Raw genomic sequence first — 19,157 nt, 5'->3', positions numbered from 1 at the left:
GTTCTCCGATGTTAACTGTTGAGATTATTGACTTCTTCAAACATTCCGTGTTTCCTCCAAGCTGGGTGCTGTCCTATGCACCAGAACTCTGAGCTGACTAGAACACGATCCCCACAGAGCTCCCTGTCCAGTAGACAAAATGGCACATGTGCAAATAATTGCACAGTGTGAGGGCTTCATAAGACAACTCGACCCAGACTAGAGAATTCTTGAAAAGGTGACACTTGAGGTGAGTTTTGAAGGCTAGCGAAAACTGTCCAAGAGGGTACGAAAGTGGAAATGCATTCCAAAGAGCGGGAGGTAGAATGTGCAAAGACACGGAGGTGAGAAAAGCAGGCTGCACGGGAGCTGCGAGTGCCTCAGAGTCTGGAGGCAGCTGTGCCCGGTCCAGCCTGGGGGGATTTCTTTTGGATTTTATCCCAAGTGACCACAAGTCCAGAGACTTTGGTTACAAACCCTCCCAAGAACCAAGTCTAACTCCAGAGAATTTGGATTAATTTCCCAATTTATAAAATGAGAGTTTTAAAAGAGATGACCCTTGCAGTCCCTCGAAGCGCTGAAGCAATTTAATTATCCCCAGATAGCTGGAAAGAGGCAGATGGCACGGTCCATTCCCCAATTCCCCTAGTACACCTCAGGGCAGCGAAAGGCTTGGTGCCCAAGCAATGCCTTTTCCTCTTTCTGAATTTTCTAAAGTCTTTGCTAGCTCAGAAACTTCTCATTTTAACAGTTTCCTCACAGTCAGGTTCCAGAAAGCATGCATTTATGAAATGTATCAGCTCTGAATCTTTATTGTATGCGTTTTCTCATTAAAACAAATCAAAAATGCCTGTGCAGATGATGTCAAGGCTTTTAAAATTCCAAACCAAAATGTTGCTATCATCTGAATTGTCTCATGCGCAGGCTGCTGAGATCCGAGAGCCTCGTTTGACAGACAACCTGGGACTCTACAAAGTAGAGAACCTGGGAGACAGGAGAGAGCTGCTTCCAGCCTGGCTCCTGAGCCTGATAAAATTAGCCAAAAGATGATCTCCATGGCAACAGGAAATTTGTTTCTTAAAGAAGGTTAGAAATAATGCCTTTGGAAGAAACTCCACGGCAGATAGAATATTCTCAGATTACACATAAATGGTGTCTATGCCAACAAAATGACGGGCCAGGCGGCTCAATTATCTGGATAATTTAGGTCTGAACCAGTGATTTGTAAAAGAATAGGAGGCTTTTAAGACCTGAAGAATGGAATGTGGCAGGCCTGGGCCCAGACTCAGGGGAATGGGAAGCCCGGCCCCTCCCAGGAGCGTTCTCTGCTGGTGTCAGGACTCAGAACCGGACTCGCAGGCTCAGGGTGTGGGCCTCTGCCGGCTACTTTCCAAGAAGCAGTGAGACCTGCTTGGAATTCTTAGTGGGATTATCAGGAAGTTGCGGGCAGAGGGGGTTGGGTGCTGGAGGAAGGAACAGGCAGAGAGATCGCATGTCTCAGGTGCTGCAAGGGAGGAGCCCCCGTTTCCCCTCCCTGTTCTGCATTTCTTTCTTCTCTCCCTCTGTCTTTAGCTCCTTCACTCTCTCCCTCCTTGGAAGACGAATAATCACTTTGTAAACTGAATTCCATTTTGCTGGGGTCCGTTTTGCAGGGAGGCAGTATAGCATGGCACCGACGTTGCCGCCAGGCTGTGCAGAGTCAAATTCTTCACCACATGCTGGCTGTGTGGGCTTAAACTTCGTGTCTCAGTTCCTTGACAGTAAAGGAGTGGAACTGAGGTGAGTATTAAATAAGTTAGTATGTGTGGACATACAGAACAGTGCCTTGCCCTGACAGCTATCTAAGCATTCGATCCAAAATACTCAAGCACCTACAAAGGCTAGGCTGAAATCCCAGATGCAGAGGGACCACGGTAGTTCCTGGATTGAGATCTCTCTCACTGTGAATCGTTCGAGAATTCTAGATGGTGAAAAATGCCACTTACCATCCAGCCTCCTTGTTATACGATAAGAAACTGATTCCCACCAACACACAGCACTAAGGATGTCCTACTTGTGACAAGCAGTGATTGGCAAATACTAAGTCCCTGGAGACAGGGAGGTGAGGCACCCTGTCCTAGAGCTTTGAGCTTCCTGCAGCTCCTGGCTCAGGCTGGGCTGGGTAAGTGCTCTGTAAGCATTAAGGATCTTACCTCCTTTTGGCTTTGTTTGTTTATTTATCTGTTTGTTATTTAATGAATGAAGGAATCCCTCAGACAAAGATAAGAATCCCAGTGGCCCATTTAACCCTTTCCAGCAGCTCAGCCTAAAAATTATGTCCCGTAAAGAGTTCCTTTTAGTAGTTCTGTCTAGTAATATATTCTGAGACCACGCGGAGTGGAGATTCCACAAACCACTCCTTGTGATGCCTCAACAGCTGCAGGCCCAGGAGAACTGGTGTGAGCTTTAGAAGCAAAGTGGGAATCCGGCCACGTGCTTCTCAGATTTGTGAATCGGCCAAGCTACTTAACCTGTTACTCCATCGTGAAGCATAAACAATATCCAACATGTATCGAGCACTTAGTATTTGCCAGTAACTGTGTAATGGGTTTACACTTATTATCTCATTTAATTCTCACCATTTTAGAGGAGAAGACAGGGGCACAAAGAACTTACTCACCCACTGAGCAAATAACTTGCCCAGAAGACAGATTTACTTATTGGTTAATAAGTAAATAGCAGAGCTTGGGCAATTATCCTCAGGGCCCTCCTGGTGGTTGTGAGAACTAAGTTTTCTAACATTTGGGCTCACAGCGGGAGGTGGCAAATGTTGCTTCTCCTTTCCTTCTCTTCCAAAAACTCCGGACTTTGTCCAGAGGAAAAGGGACCTTGTGTTCTTCCTTCCACCCTCCTTTCCTTCCACTCTTTCTTTCCTTCTTTTTTCTTGGTCTCCTGTTTTATTTATTCACCCAACATTTGTAGAAAACATTCTCAGAATTCTACACCAGCTTCCTACCTAATAACGAAGCCTACCAAAGTGAACCAGGCAGGGCTGTCCCTGCCCCTGGGCAGCTAGCAGTCGACTCTTTTGTTGTGCAAGGTTAGCTAATTCCATGGGAGCAAAACAGAAAGAGGGCCAAGATCTCAAATTTCCATTTTGTTTTGTTGTCAATCGGAGGAGAAAGAAAATTTACTTGTCGAGCACCTCCCACTGGTGAGGGGTTCTATGTTCATCCCATTCGCTCATCATAGCCAACCTTTGAGAGCTGGTATCATGTTCATTCTTTATGTTAAAAAAAAAAAAAAAAAAAAAACCTTGAGACCTGGGCTTCTCAGGAGCTAGTCCTGGATACACAATGAGCAAGAAGCCGCGATGGACTTCCACTCACTCCTCTGCAGGCCACTCTAAGCCTCAGCTTCTCAATGTCCTTCTTTCGGCGCTGACTTTACAAATGGAGACTCAAAGATGTCTAGAAATTTTCCTCTTTTTAAAAAATATTTTTTGGATACCTGGGTGCTGTGCCTCAAGTCTGTAATCCTAGCATTCAAGAGGCCAAAACGGGAGGACTGCTTGAGTCCAGGAGTTCGAGACAAGCCTGGGCAACAAAGTGAGATCCCTTCTCTTAAAAAAAAAAAAAAGGTGGAAAAGAAAAAGTTTGAAAAGTTTTATATGCGAAGTCTAATTCGCCACTGATATTTCCCCTGGTAAACATCCTTCTTATAAATTCCCACACTCAGTGCCTCAGTGGAGCTAGGGGCTGGGTGTGGTGGGGATCCCTGGCCTGCACCCCCTTCTGCCCAGGGCATGCTTGGCATTTGCCAGGCCCGGCTGCAGCCTCGGAGCTCGCCCTAGATTTACGGCAGCGCACACAGCTGCTTCCAGCCAAGGTGAGGCCTTCCTCTTTAATGGTGCCGTTTACAAGTCAATAAAGCCCGGATGGAGCGCTGTTTCCGCCGCTGGTCCCACCTCTCCGGGCTCCGTTGTCTCACCGTGCAGTCTGGGTGCCAGGGGGCTGGCTCTGGGGACTCTTTTCTCCTGTAATGGTTCTGCTGCCACCTCGGCCCCAGAGCAGCCCCACCATAAAGGCTTCCCACCCCCGGGAGGGCAGAGTTCAAAGCCTGGCTCCCCGGGATCCTCAACTGCCAGCCCCTCCTTGCTTTATGGCTCCTGCAGCCACTGAGGTCTTATCTCCTGTGCTGAGATAAAGGCTCTCAGAAGCCCCAGTCCCTCATGATGCCTCGGCCCCTGGGCTCAGGCTCCCCACTGTTCCCTGGGATCTGATCAATGAGCTGGAGGAAAGTGGCCTTTTCAACCCACTGAGACAATGCCCCTCTGCGTGTGGGGGTTTCCCTAAACATGCCCTGCAGGGGCTCTGCCTAGAGGGAAGCTGGGACACCTCCGACCTCCCACGACCTCCCAGCCGAGAACTCCCAAGTCCCGGTGATAACCAGGTGAGAGAAGATGGAAGCTTAATGGGCCCAGGCCTGTGGGAAAGGGGGAGCAATCCAACGGACACAGCCCAGCAATGGCAGAGCAAAGTCAGGACTCATTCACCTGACCACTAGTTCAGGGAGCAGGGCAGAGCGCCTACTGTGTGCCCAGGGCTGTGCTCCATGCTGTGTGCTCAGCATGGGACAGAGGAAGCAGAACAGGAATCCGCTGGGCCAAGAAGAGGCCAGGGACATTTACATAAGCCGGGCAGTGAGAAAGAGGTGGGTAAGGGCCCATCCCCAGAGTGGCTGCAGTGGGGGTGCACCATGGGTCCTTACAGGGCACAGGGCCGCTGGTTGCTCCATCCCTTCCTCCTAGTATATGCCTACACCAGAGACTGGTGGTCCCTGGAAGCCCTGTGGTGAGAGCCTGCTCACCAACCCATCACTGCAAAGTTCAGGTTGAGGCAGCCTGTATTGGGTGAACCCCAACCCAGGAACTGGGATGACCAGTAGAAGTACCGTGAGCCCAGGGAGACAGGAATCTAAGCAGGGATTTGCGCACACACACGCCAGCCTACAAACATCTGCCAACATCTCACGGGTCCTGCAGCCCCAACACTTACTTTGTAAGTAAGAAAGCATCCTAAGAGCCTCACTTCTCAGGAGAAAAAAAATCAGGCCCAGAGAAGTTCAACTGACAACAGCTAATATAATAAGGCCACCACTAGCCTATTTGTTCCCTTCGTGTGAACTAGAAAAAAGGTGCCCCCGTGGGCTGGGTGCAGCCCCAGGGGGCATGGCTTGTGGACAGACAGCACTTTTGTAGGAAGGAACAGGAGCCCTTTCCTCTGGTCAGATGCAGAAATGCACCCAGGCACTCAAGGTGCCAAGGAAAGTGAAGGGTGGACTTCAGCCTCCCTCGTTGGGCATCCCTGTGCAACTATGACTACGCTGAGCTCATAAGAGACAGTGCCCACTCCACATCACAGCGGAGGGGGCAGAGAGACCTGCGGGGCTTCTGAGTTGGGCCCAAGTACAAATTCAGTCCCAGCTCTGTGACACCACTGACCAGCACTGCAGCTGTGGGCCACCCACCATTCCTGCGCCTGTAGACTAAGGTGGAAAATACCTACCTCATGGGGCCTGGCAAAGATTGAAGAGTAGATGGCTGTTCTTATCATTCCAATGCCGCAAGAGCAGAAGCTGAAGGATCCCCAGAGCCTTGGATGTTTTCCTTCCTTCCTCACTTAGAAAAATGTCTTCGTTATTTGTTTCCTGCCAGAGTATAATTACAGTGCAAGGACCTCATTCTCCAGACCTGTTTTAGTGAAGGAGGAAGGAAGTCCAGGCCTTTTTGCCTCAAACTCCCGGTTTGGAGATGCCATCTGGGAGTTTCACTAACCTGCGGTTGCAGCCAACAACTCCTCTGGGTTCCAGATCAAGGGGCTGTGCAGGCCACTCAGGATTGCCCTTGTCGCCATCAGTCAGCCACTGTTCTCAGCCCTGACCTGCAGGACACCCGTCTTCTCCCATGGCCCTGTGAGTTCATGGCTGGAGGAGGAAGGGAGGTCTATCCACACACTCTGAGAAGCACATCAGGGCCATTTCGGCTGATGGCCACTCCCACCATGAGTGTGTCTGTGAAAGCAGCCATTTTGTGTCTCTCTCTGGAGAGCCAGTGCAGAGCCCTGCACCAGAAAAACACTTGCAAAAGCCTCGGAATGACTGTGAGCCCATCAGAACAGGGGGCCCTGAACTTGTCCACCTGCTTCAGAGCCCAGCTTGGTGGCTCACCGTATCCAAGGAGGACCACCGGCTTTGCTCCAGAGAAGTCCCGAGACAGCAGTTTTCATCAAGCTGAAGGAAGGAGACATAACTGTAAGACCAGCCCTGATCTATGACCTGGAGCAAGTTCCTCTGCACTCTGCAGCCAACTCATCTATAAAATAAAGAAATAAGAATATGTGACCTCCAAGGGCCCTTTCAGACCTGATAGTCCAGGATTCTGTGGTCCTGGGAATTACAAAGCATCCTTGCCTAATCCGCGGTATGAATTGAAAGAGAATATTATTTGTGAAGACTCAACTGCTAGGGAAGAAACTTCCTTTTCAGTGAGATGACCACTGGAGTCCTTCAGCTTTTACAGAAAGAGCCATAAAGTTATTTTGCAAACAAAGTTGACCTTTAATGAAGCATCTTCTGCACGTTCAAAGAAGGGAGCCCTGGTCAGTGCCACATGAGGTTGGATTCTTGTGTAAAGTGTGAACAGAGCAGGAAGATCCTGACAAATGTTGTATTTCGGCTAAGATTTGAGAGATTGATTCCCATACTCACAAGTGCCCACGTGCTCTCTGCCAGGCCTGTGCTGAAGACAGAGAGAGACACTCCTGCCCTCTAAAAGGGCCTACTCTAGGGAGAGCCATAATGAGGATTCTCCACACACCTGTTTACCAGGGATCTGGGAGAACATCACAGGCCCATGAGGTAGACTGAGCAAGAATGGTCACCTGTATCTTACCAAATAGTTAACTAAGGCTCAGAGATGCATCATTTGCCTAAGGCCACACAGCCAGGGAGTGGAAAGTTTGAGAATTCCAGTCTTCTGTGTCATAGGCCAACTCTCCTGCCCCCTCTCTCTCCACTGTGCCTTGGTGTCTATATGTAACAGAGGACTTAAGACTGAGGTTGGCCAAGCATGGTGGCTCACACCTGTAATCCCAGCACTTTGGGAGGCCAGGAGTTCCGGCAATAATCACTTGAGTCCAGGAGTTCAAGACCAGCCTGGTTAACATAGCGAGAACCCATCTCTATTTAAAGGAAAAAAGAAAAGAGACTGAGAGGTTATCATCTCTCAGGGCCTCCTGCATAGAGTAGGTGCTCAATGAATACCTGTTGAGTAAAGCCACCAGGTTCTTGGCTCCACTACTCTAGACAAAGACTTGATTGCATCTTTCCAAGCCTTTAATTTGCTTCTCTCTGGCTCTTTCATCTTGAGTTTTTGTTATGGGGTGTTTGTTACAGGATTGTGGCTTTTGCAAATGGAAAATTCTAAAAGGTATCGGTCCTGCAATTTCCTTAATCCTGCTGGTATTCCAAGCACAAACTACACAGCATAGTACTAATTTCCTCTAAAAATGACATGCACTTCTGTCCATCCACAATGGCAGGAAGACAAAGCAGAGCCTTAGAATTAGGCAGGTCCGTGGTCTTGTCCCTATATCACTGGGGTCAAGTATTGGCCTTTCTGAGCCTCAGTGGTCTATTCTGTAGAATGGAGTGAATCTTCACTTTGAAAAGATATCAGAGGGACAAATGAAATTCCTAAACTCCGCAGTATACCATGGGTTGTGTTGGGTTTTTGGCAGCGTGAGTTCCCTTCTCTTTCCCACTCCCTAAGGAAGACTTAGGCAAGTCCCATCTATGGCCTATTTTCTTCTCTGGAGGAGTTTTTCCACCATCAGGTTCTCTGCCTCATTGGTATTTCAAAGCCATGAGCCTCCAGAATTATTTGGTAATCGTCCCTGCCCAGTATGCTCCATGGGCTGAGCAGCAGCGGAGCAGTGTAAGTGACACACTTGAAAAGACAATTCGTTATAGGGAGTGATTGCTTTATGTGCCTTCCACTTTGCCACTTTGGAGATACAATTATAGAGACTTTGGGGCTCTTTTTTCAAGGAAACACCAGCATCATTACAATCAGAATCATCTTATCTGTTAGGCGCTAGAGCTACAGGACTGGGTTATCAGCTCTTTAGAGTCCTGCAAAATTATTTGAGATCTGAAAACAAAAAATAATTGGCCCTGGGCTGGGCGCGGTGGCTCACGCTTGTAATCCTAGCACTTTGGGAGGCCTAGGCAGGCAGATCACTTGAGGTCAGGAATTTGAGACCAGCCTGGCCAACATGGTGAAACCCCGTCTCTACTAAAGATATAAAAATTAGCTGGGTGTGGTGGCAGGTGCCTGTAGTCCCAGCTACTCAGGAGGCTGAGGCAGGAGAATCACTTGAACCTGGGAGGTGGAGGTTGTAGTGAGCTGAGATGGTGCCATTGCACTCCAGCCTGGGTGACAAAGGAAGACTCTGCCAAAAGAAAAAAAAAAAAGATTGGCCCTACAATACAAAATGAAAACTGCAAGGTCAAAGCAGATGAATGGTAAGTCAAATGTCTGAGAAATGTAAAGTTCTTTCATACGCCACTTCCCTAATTGATGAATTTGTCATTCATGAAAATTTCATTACATTCAAAAACAGTTTGTTGATTATATTTCATTACTTTACATGAGTACCCAAAGAGACTGAGAAAAACTTCAGAACTTCCTGTGAAAGTAAAGTATCTATAGCCAAATAACTTCAAAGGTAAAATTATAAAATTTCTTTTAAACTTAAAAAAAAAAATAGAGATGATGTCTCTCTTGTCACCCAGGATGGAGCACAGTGGCACACTCAGAGCTCACTGCAGCCTCCAACTCCTGGGCCCAAGTGACCCTCCCACTTCAGCCTGCTGAGTAACTGGGACTACAGGTATGTGCCACCCACCAGGCTTAAGCTTTTCCTTTTTTTTTTTTTTTTTTTTTGAGACGGAGTCTCGCTCTGTTGCCCAGGCTGGAGTGCAGTGGCCGCATCTCGGCTCCCTGCAAGCTCCGCCTCCCGGCAGACGAGTTCTCCAGCCTCAGCCTCCTGAGTAGCTGGGACTACAGGCGCCCGCCACCTCGCCCAGCTAGTTTTTTTGTATTTTTTAGTGGAGACGGGGTTCCACCCTGTTAGCCAGGATGGTCACAATCTCCTGACCTCGTGATCCGCCCATCTCGGCCTCCCAAAGTGCTGGGATTACAGGCTTGAGCCACCGCGCCCAGCCTGGCTTAAGCTTTTTCTAAAGCAAAAATAAATAACATGCTGTGCAATGTAAGTATATCATAACATATTTGCCGTGATGTTGGGCAGGGTCTCCAAAAATAAGAATGCTAGGCCGGGCACGCTGGCTCACGCCTGTAATCCCAGCACTTTGGGAGGCCGAGGCAGGTGGATCACCTGAGGTTGGGAGTTTGAGACCAGCCTAACCAACATGGAGAAACCCCGTCTCTACTAAAAATACAAAATTATCCGGTGTGGTGGTGCATGCCTGTAATCCCAGCTACTTGGAAGGCTGAGGCAGGAGAATTGTTTGAACCCTGAAGGTGGAGGTTGCAGTGAGCCAAGATCACGTCATTGCACTCCAGCCCAGGCAACAAGAGCGAAACTCCATCTCAAAAAAAAAAAAAAAAAAAAATAGAATGCTGAAGGCCTACAGAGGTTTTTAAAGAGTCCTGATATGGTTTGGCTGTTTCCCCACCCAAATCTCATCTTGAATTGCAGCTGTCATAATTGGGAGGGACTGGGTGGGAGATAACTGAATCATGGTGGCAAGTTCCCCCTGCTGTTCTCATGGTACTGATCACGATCAAGATCTGACGATTTTCTAAGGGGCAACCCCTTTCACTTGGTTCTCTCAATCTCTCTTGCCACTGCCATGTAAGACGTGCCTTTTGCCTTCCATGATTGTGAGGCCTCTCCAACCACTTGGAACTGTGAGTTCATTAAACCTCTTTTTCTTTATAAATTACCCAGTCTCAGATATGTCTCTATCAGCAGTGTGAAAATGGACTAATACAAGTCCTGGCCATCATCTGATCTATTCTGAGGGATCAGGGTTTCCTGAGGGACTGGGGGATTCCTGATGCTTTCACCAAGACATAAGTTGCCACCTGGGCTGCCCAGCAAGCTGCAAAGCCTTTCAGAGATTTGCTGACCCAAGCATCAGGTGCCATCTTCAAATGTGGGGCCAACCAATTCCTCTCTCCCCAGCCCCTGCTGTGGGGCATTCCACCAGCTCATAAAACACTGGCCATGGAGCCCTGGGTTAATATTTACTCAGTACAAACCATTCTAGAGTCAGAGGCAGAAGGCCAAGCTAAAGTTAAAACATTAAAAAGGAAATTTCCCTCCCTGCATCCGTTTTACAATTTCCTAAGACTAGACTGTGGCTCCCAGGTGGATTTTGCACACAAGTGGCGTTACCTGGAGTAGAGGAGAGAATTCGGGGTTTGAAACAAGCTATTTAGATCTACCTGCAGCTCCATCAGTTGCTGACACTGAAGAAATCTTTGTTAATTCCCTTCTAGACTTGTTTCCGTCACTGTAAAATGGGGTTGATGATCCCTACCAGGAAATTGTAAGCATTGAATGAAATGAGTTCTGCTAAGATTTTTGGTACCTGAGAAACACCACACAATGTAAGGTGCTTATACATCGTTTGGCCAAGAATTCTTTTTTGACTTCAGTGCAACAATAAAGGACTCAGGCCAGGCACGGTGGTTCACGCCTGTAATCCCAGAACTTTGGGAGGCCAAGGCAGGCAGATCACAAGGTCAGAAGTTCGAGACCAGCGTGGCCAACATGGTGAAACCTTGTCTCTACTAAAAATACAAAAATTAGCCAGGCACAGTGGTGTGTACCCACAATCCCAGCTACTCAGGAGGCTAAGGCAGGAGAATCACTTGAACCCGGGAGGCAGAGGTTGCAGTGAGCCGAGATTGCACCACTACACTCTAACCTGGGCAACAGAGCAAGACACCGTCTCAAAAAATAGATAAATAAATAAATAAATAAATAAAGGACTCCTAATTGAAATAACATTGGCTTCAATTAACAGTGTAATAATAAACACTGAGATTTAATTGTGACAAGTCATCTTTTCCAAAGATGAGCACATCAATGTATTTCATATCCCATCTGGTAAACTCTCCTTATACTGGATTCATACTCCCTCTCCTTGAACCTGGGTGGAGCTACCTAACTGCCTCCAGCAATGAAATCTGGCAAAAATGAGTCTGAGTGACTTCAGTTTCCACCTGGGTCTGTTTACTGGGACCTGGACATTTGGAGCCCTGAGCCGCCACAGGAGGAGTCTGGCTACCCTAAAGCCACAGTGCTGGAGAGACCATGTGGAGGGGCCACATGGAATCAAAGAAAGGTGTACAGGTGGCCCCAGCTACTAATGCACAATACCACTAGGTGGTGAGATAATCATTTTGTCTATTTCACTGATTCTTGTTTTTGTTTTTTTCTTTTTTTGAGACGGAGTATTGGTCTGTTGCCCAGGCTGGAGTGCAGTGATGTGATCTCAGCTCACTGCAACCTCCACCTCCTGGGTTCAAGAGATTCTCCTGCCTCAGCCTCCCGAGTAGCTGGGATTACAGGTGGAAGCTACCATGCCCTGCTAATTTTTTGTATTTTTAGTAGAGATAGAGTTTCACCATGTTAGCCAGGTTGGTCTCAAATTCCAGGCCTCAAGTGATCCTGCCTCAGCCTCCCAAAGTGCTGGGATTCCAGGTGTGAGCCACCGCGCCCAGCCTATTTATTTCATTCTTTGTGTATGCCCACATTTCTAAAATTTCTATAGCAAACACATATTACTTTTAAAAAATAGTTGTTTCTGAATTCCATTTTGTATTTCCATCTTCTCAAAGCATCACCAGGCTTTGGCTGAGATCTACATGGAATTCCAACAACCTGACTCTTTGCATAATTCAACAAAATAACTGTTTGCCTCAGAACCCTGACAAGCTTATACTGGCAGGCAGATGCCAGGAGCCACTGCAAACCTCAGTTGAGTTCAGGGGATCCAACACTCAGATTTACCCGTAATTAAAGCCACCAGCCCAGCTGCCCCAGCCATGAAGAGAGCTTTCCTGAGCTCTAGGGTCTATTTTTCTACCACTGGAGAGTGAAATCTTTCATTTGTTCATTTCTTCCTTTGTTCATCCATCAAATATTCATTGAGCCTTATGTGTGCCAGGCATAATACTAGGTGCTAGGGACACATCTGAGGGCCCATGCGAGGTCTCTGTCCTCGTGCAATGAAAAGTACAAATGAAGCCGTGACCTGAGAGTAGCATAAGCACTGTGGGAGGGGTGTCCCAAGAGAAGTGAGCAGACAGAGTAGAGGCACCCAACCCAGCCCAGATGAGAGATTCAGGACACTTTGCAGATAACAGGATATGCTAGCTCAAGCGTGAAGGGGCGAAGCCTCATGCATGGACAGGAGAAGAGGAGCTTTCAGGAAGAAGGGACGGCCTGGGTCCCGGTGTTTCTCCAGAACCCAGAGGCTCTCCACTCTTCAGCACTGTCAGTAGTAACTCCAGGACAGCTTCCAAGCACTGGATGAAGACATCCAACTCATTGTCCCTGTTTCATTCCCAGCCATTTGGTCCTCAGACCCCAGAATCAGCCCAGGATGCATTCAAGGTGCCCTGCCTTAGGGGGCCATGCCCTCCTGGCATCAGGACTCAGGGAGACACTGGTGGGAAAGGGGACTCTGCCCACCAGCTCACGCTACACCAAGCTCTGAGACACCTCCACATCTAGTCAATTCGAGAGAGCACTGAACTTGGAATCAGACTTTGGGTAAGTCCCTGCCCCTCCCTGGAACCTAGAGGGTTTCCTTGTGTGTAAAATGGGGATAACAAGGAATCCCAGAGTCACAGGGTATTGTGAAGTCAAATGAGATCATGCACACATGCACACTTAGCAACATGCAAATGCAAGATGTGGAGCTGCCCGGCCCCAGCTCCGGCTCTGGCTCTGTGCGGCCTCCGACTGCTTATGTAAACCAGCCGCGATGCTGATGTAGCGTGAGGCTTCTGTTTTCCACATTAGTGAGCACAGAAAACCTCGAACCATGACCCTGACACAGGTCTTTGGTTGCCATAGAGTCTCTTGTACTCCTGTACATTGTTCACTAAACAGGCAGGGCAGAGAGAGCTTTTCTTGCTCTGAGGCCAATGGCCAAGGTCCAAGATGCTGCTGGTGACACATTTCCCCTGCCAGCCGGCCCCACAACGCTGCCGGCCAGGTGGGGCTTGTGAGACAAGTGCCCTTAATTTGTTCTGACGTCCAGCCAGGGGGAGCACCACGCCTCCAGGGAGCACGAAGAGCCTGTCATGTCGCCCTATCATCCCACTGGAGCCGAGGGCCGGGACTCTGCCGTGAGCCCCAAAGCTGCTGCCCTGGGTGGGTGCTTGTCACTGTGGATCACAGCCTCAGCCGGCGGCCGGCATGCATCCTTCCACACCACAGTCCATCATCGCCAACAGGCTCTAACAGGAAAGCCCTGCCATGGCTCCCGGGGGTCCCTCGATGCCTTTCCTCAGGACCCTGGACAGGAAGCTCACACCGCCTCCTGCGGGGCTGGCTTCCTCCTGCTCCCCAGTCTCACCCTCTGCCCCACCATTTGTTCTACCCAGAGCCAATTCTGACCATTTGTTCCATCCAGGCCTCAAATGCAACCCCACACCTCCTCTTCCATATAGCTTGTGCCAATCCTTTAAATCTCTGTTAAAGTGTCAACTCCTCTAGGAAGCCTACCTACCTGGAAACACAGGGCTCTGTTTCTCCCAAGAGCCCAGAGATATCTGTATTTATCATGCTGTAATGCAATTGCCTGGTACCCGTGCGGTGGGACTACCCACCCCCACCCCAGAGCCCTTGGGTGCACTAGGAAGTCTTTGGTAAAATAGAAATGGTGGTTTGCTGGCATAGGTATTATGCAATGAGAGGGGATAAATATTAGAAATGAAAGATCCATTCATCTTGCGGGTGCTCAGTTTGGAAGGCTGTGCAAAGGCCCTGAGGTCTTCTCTGTCTCTCCAGGGTGCAGGCGCCTCAGATCAGAGCCCAGCTGGCTTCTAGCATTCTGGCTGAGTGGAGTCCAGTCCCTGAGGGAGGCAGAGCATGGGAAAGGGCAAGGGAGTCTTAGGTGCACCATAACTCTCCCAAAAAGGTAGAACCTGTTTGGTATGTGTGTGTGGAAATTGGAACCAGAAAGGACGTGCTGCATTTCCCAGATAACGTCCTGGGAAAACCAGTTTTGCCACATGAATTTAGAGATTTCTCCAAATTCTGGCTCTGTGATCAAAAGAGTTTGGAAAATGACTGTTTGAACAAAATTAAACAGGTCGTTTTTTTCCTGCAGACTTCTCAGAGTCCTCAGTAGACTACATTGCAAATCTTGGAGAGGGGACTACAGTGTCAGACTCGCCATGCGTATCTGGCAACAGTGTCTGCTTTTGAGAAATACCTCTTAGTGTCTCACAGAATCAGTGTTTCAGAAAACACAATTTAGAAAATGTTTGGTCGGGCACGGTGGCTCGTGTCTTTAATCTCAGCACTTTGGGAGGCTGAGGTGGGCGGATCACCTGAGCTCAGGAATTTGAGATCAGCCTGACTAACATGGAGAAACCCCATCTCTACTAAAAATAAGAAAAATTAGCCAGGCATGGTGGTGCATGCCTGTAATTCCAGCTACTCGGGAGGCTGAGGCAGGAGAATCGCTTGAACTCGAGAGGTGGAGGTCGTGGTGAGCCGAGATCGTGCCATTGCGCTCCAGCCTGGGCAACAAGAGCGAAACTCTGTCTCGAAAAAAAAAAAAAAGAAAGAAAGAAAAGAAAAAGAAAAAGAAAAAGAAAAAAAGAGAAAATGTTGTTCTAGGCCTATCATGGTGGCTCACACCTGTAATCTCTGAACTTTGGGAGGCCAAGGTGGGCAATTGCTTGAGGTCAGGAGTTCAAGACCAGCCAGGCCACCATGGTGAAACCTCGTCTCTATTAAAAATACAAAAAAATTGGCCAGGCATGGAGGCAGGCACCTGCAATCCCAGCTACTCAGGAGAATCATTTGAACCCAGCAGGTGGAGGTTGCAATGAGCCGAGATCGCACCACTGCACTCCAGCCTGGGCAACAGAGACAGAGCAAGACTCTGTCTCAAAAAAGAAAAAGAAAAAGAAAAAAAAAAAAAAAAAAAAAAAAACAGAAAATGCTGTTCTAGAGGTAGCTGGGAGTTCCCAAAGGGCCATATCTTCTAATATTTAAATAGAGGGATTTTATTGATAATACATATTTTTGATACATCACACAGTGCTGTCTTTTACTGACACAGCTTGTTTCTTGCTGATGCTGTGAACCATGTGAGTGTTTCCCTCATTAATGTGGCTGCTAGGAAGCTCAGAACTGAGTCCTCGTCTACATCTAGTCATTCCCCAGGCCTTCAGAGGGGAAATGTTAACTTCTAACTTTTTACCTGTTATCTTAGTTCTTCTATCCTTATTTTCTCTTGACCATCATTCCTTTATTTAATCATTGTAAACTTGTTTTACTGGTATGTTAAAATCCTTTTGAAAAAGAGGTAAGAGGTACGTAAAGAAATTTAGACAAGTATAATCATATTAGTAGCGGCAATAATAACAAAATCACTTTCTTTCCAAAGAATAGGTGAATTTCCTGTAGGTCTGAGCATAAGCTCTTTTCTGACAAGGTAAAGAGGATCTCAGATGCATCTTTTTCCGGGGCTTAATTTTCCTGCTTAACCCTTTCATTCTACTCTTCAAAGTCAGAAGAAATGCCACCCTCTGTCCCCCTTACCCCTTGGAAGACTGAAACAAAACCACCCTCAAGATCAAATAGATTACGTTAATGACAAAGAGAAGAGAGGATGGTCTGTGTCCGCTCTCTGCACTCAGCCACACAAGAGGCTTTTGTGCTCAGGAGAGAGATGGGGGCCAGACACTTGATAAGCCATATCCACTGGGCGTGGCCTGCCCCACTGCTGCTTCAGCCCTTGAAGGCCCGAAAGGCTGGGTGGAGAGAAGGCCCCCGAATCCTGGTCACAGCCCCCGTGGCTCACCTTGGTGGGGCCAGGACTGGCTGAGGACCCTGTCTGCTCAATACCTAGGCAGCCACTTCTGGGGCCCTCCAGAGACCCAAAGGAGGGGTTGAGAGTTCACCAGCCCTAGCCTGTTGGAGCCTCCTTTCTGTGACCCACACATCATAAGAACTCTGCTACCTGCCTTTCTTCCCTGAACCAGAGTCCTATGTTGTCACCCACGAATGACTGTTGACCTGCTCTCTGGACAACTTTCATGTGTTTCCAGTAGTGGAAGGACAGTGACTGCCATGTCCTATTCAATTTCTCCTTGGAGCCCTGGGTGGTCAGGGAACAGAGGATTAGTCTCTCTCTCTCTCTCTCTCTCTCTCACTATCGCTCTCTCTCGCACTTGCTCTGGCTCTCTCTCCCTCTCTTTGTGTACACACCCATTTCCCCCCAAATGCCTGAAGGATATTTCTTGCAAGACAGACAATAGGTATGAATAAAACTGTAGACACAAAGCTAGGAAAGGAGTCACCTAGACCCAGAAGGACAGTGGGAACTGCCAGGTTAGTTGGTCCTCCTCCGAGCCCGTGGGCAGCCTGTGTACCCCATCCTTCCATTCACTTGTGTGTTTGCCCCAGGAGATGTTCTCCTTGAGGACTGGAACCTCATGGAATTCAACACGATCCCCTCGTGTCTAGGGCCTTCCTCTGAGTATGACCTCAATGAATTAAGAAGCGAGAAAAACGTAGGAAAGATAATTAAAAAGAGGAAAAGGGGGTGAGGGACGAGGTCATCAGTGTTTGGGGGTAAGAGACATTTTATTCATTATCTCTTTTAATCTTCACAATAACTTTAAGAGTTTAGATGTTAGCATTGGCCCCATCTCAGATATCAAAACCTTGAACCTCCAGGAAGTGGGGCAGCCTTCCTGGCTCACTGTTAGGATGTACCCGGTCAAGGTTGGGACCAAATTCCAGCCACCTCCACAGCCTGGCTCTTCTGCCTATGGCCATGCTATGCTGCTTTCACTCAGGCCCAGCCTAGGAGTTTCCATTTCATCCCAGAGGCAGCAGACCTTGAAATCTTTCTGAAAACGTGTGAGTTGAGTTTGCAAAGTACTGTTAAAATTAAAATCAAACGCCAGGCATGGTGACACATGCCTGTAATTCCAGCACTTCGGGAGGCCGAGCGGGGCAGATTACCTGAGGTCGGTAGTTCGAGACCAGCCTGACCAACATGGAGAAACTCCGTCTCTACTAAAAACACAAAATTAGCCAGGCGTGATGGTGCATGCCTGTAATCCCAGCTACTCAGGAGCCTGAGGCAGGAGAATCGATTGAACCTGGGAGGCAGGGGTTGTGGTGAGCCAAGATCACGCCATTGCACTCCAGCCTGGGCAACAAAAGTGAAACTCTGTCTCCAAAAAAAAAAAAAAAAGAAAATTAAAATAGAAGCCGGCGCAGTGGCTAACACCTGTTATCCCAGCACTTTGGGAAGCTAAGGCAGGTGGATTGCTTTAGGCCAGGAGTTCAAGACCAGCCTGGGCAACATGGCAAAACCCCATCTGTACAAAAAATACAAAAAAAAAAAAAAAGCCAGACGTGGTAGTGCATGCCTACTCTGGAGGCTGAGGTAAGAGGATCACCTGATCCTGCAAGGTGGAGGCTGCAGTGAGCCGAGATTGCACCACAGCACTCCAGCCTGGGTGACAGGGCAAGACCTTGTCTTTTGTTTTTTTGAGACAGAGTCTCACTCTGTCTTGTAGCCTCAAGATCTCGGCTCAGTGCAACCTCTGCCTCCCGGGTTCAAGCAATTCTCCTGCTTCAGCCACCTGAGTAGCTGGGATTACAGACGTGTGCCACCACACCCAGCTAATTTTTGTATTTTTAGTAGAGACAGGGTTTCGCCATGTTGGTCAGGCTGGGACCTTGTCTCTAAATAAAAACTAAAACTAAAAATAAAAATAAATCGAATAGGCCGGGCACGGTGACTCACGCCTGTAATCCCGCACTTTGGGAGGCCGAGGCAGGTGGATCACGAGGTCAGGAGATCGAGACCATCCTGGCTAATGCTGTGAAAATTTGTCTCTACTAAAAAAAAATACAAAAAAATTAGCTGGGCGCCATTGCGGGCGCCTGTAGTCCCAGCTACTTGGGAGGCTGAGGCAGGAGAATGGCGTGAATCCGGGAGGCGGAGCTTGCCTTGAGCCGAGATTGCGCCACTGCCCTCCAGCCTGGGAGACAGGGTGAGACTCCGTCTCAAAATAAATAAATAAATAAAATAAACCGATTAGAGATTTTCTGCCAAGGAATTCCCAGTTTTCCGCTGCAGTCCAAGCTGGTGTTAAGACCTCCTTCCTTAAAAAGATCATATATTGGCCACTTAAATTAGAAAAGTCGCAGGTCTAGGAAACAAAGATCTTCCCCCATCCCTCTCTGCGGACTACGTTTAGCTGAGCATCCTTCCAGCAAATCTAGACCCCACGTTTGAGGAATCTCACTTCTCCTGGAGAAAAAAAGAAAAGGGAACTTAGGCCTATCGATCCAGCTTGATTCACTTCATTGTAACAAACAAGGCCTTATGTGGCAGCCACAGAGCAGGGGGGGCCCTGCAGCCACAAACCCCTTCCCAGGCCCCCTGAATGCCAACATCCAGACAGGAAGTTGTGAGCAGAAATAAAGTGTTCATAGGTTTCCCATGTGCAATGAAGAGCTTATGTGAGGTCTACAAAAGTGTGGCAAATCCTTGGCTTTAAAAATGGCAAGGAAACTTACTTGTGGCTGTCAGCTTGGTGGGTGTCTGCTCCACAGGAAGAAGCAATCTTTGTAAGGATCCTCTTGGTTCCTGTGTGTGGCTTGGTTTGCTTAAAGTATTTTTTATCTTTTTACATTTATTTTATTTTATTTTTACTAATTTCTGCTTTTATTATAGATTCTTAGGATATATGTGCAGGTTTTTACCTGGGAATATTGTGTGATGCTGGGCTTTGGCATACAATTGATCCTGTCACCCAGGTACTAAGCATAGTCTCCAACACTTTTCCAGCCCTTGCCCCCTCCACCCCTTTCCTCACCACCGTAACA

Source organism: Theropithecus gelada, chromosome 13 (assembly GCF_003255815.1).
Source record: "Theropithecus gelada isolate Dixy chromosome 13, Tgel_1.0, whole genome shotgun sequence".
Lineage (NCBI taxonomy): Eukaryota > Metazoa > Chordata > Mammalia > Primates > Cercopithecidae > Theropithecus > Theropithecus gelada.
The sequence above is the reverse complement of the archived record's forward strand: the minus strand, read 5'-3'. Positions refer to the sequence as shown.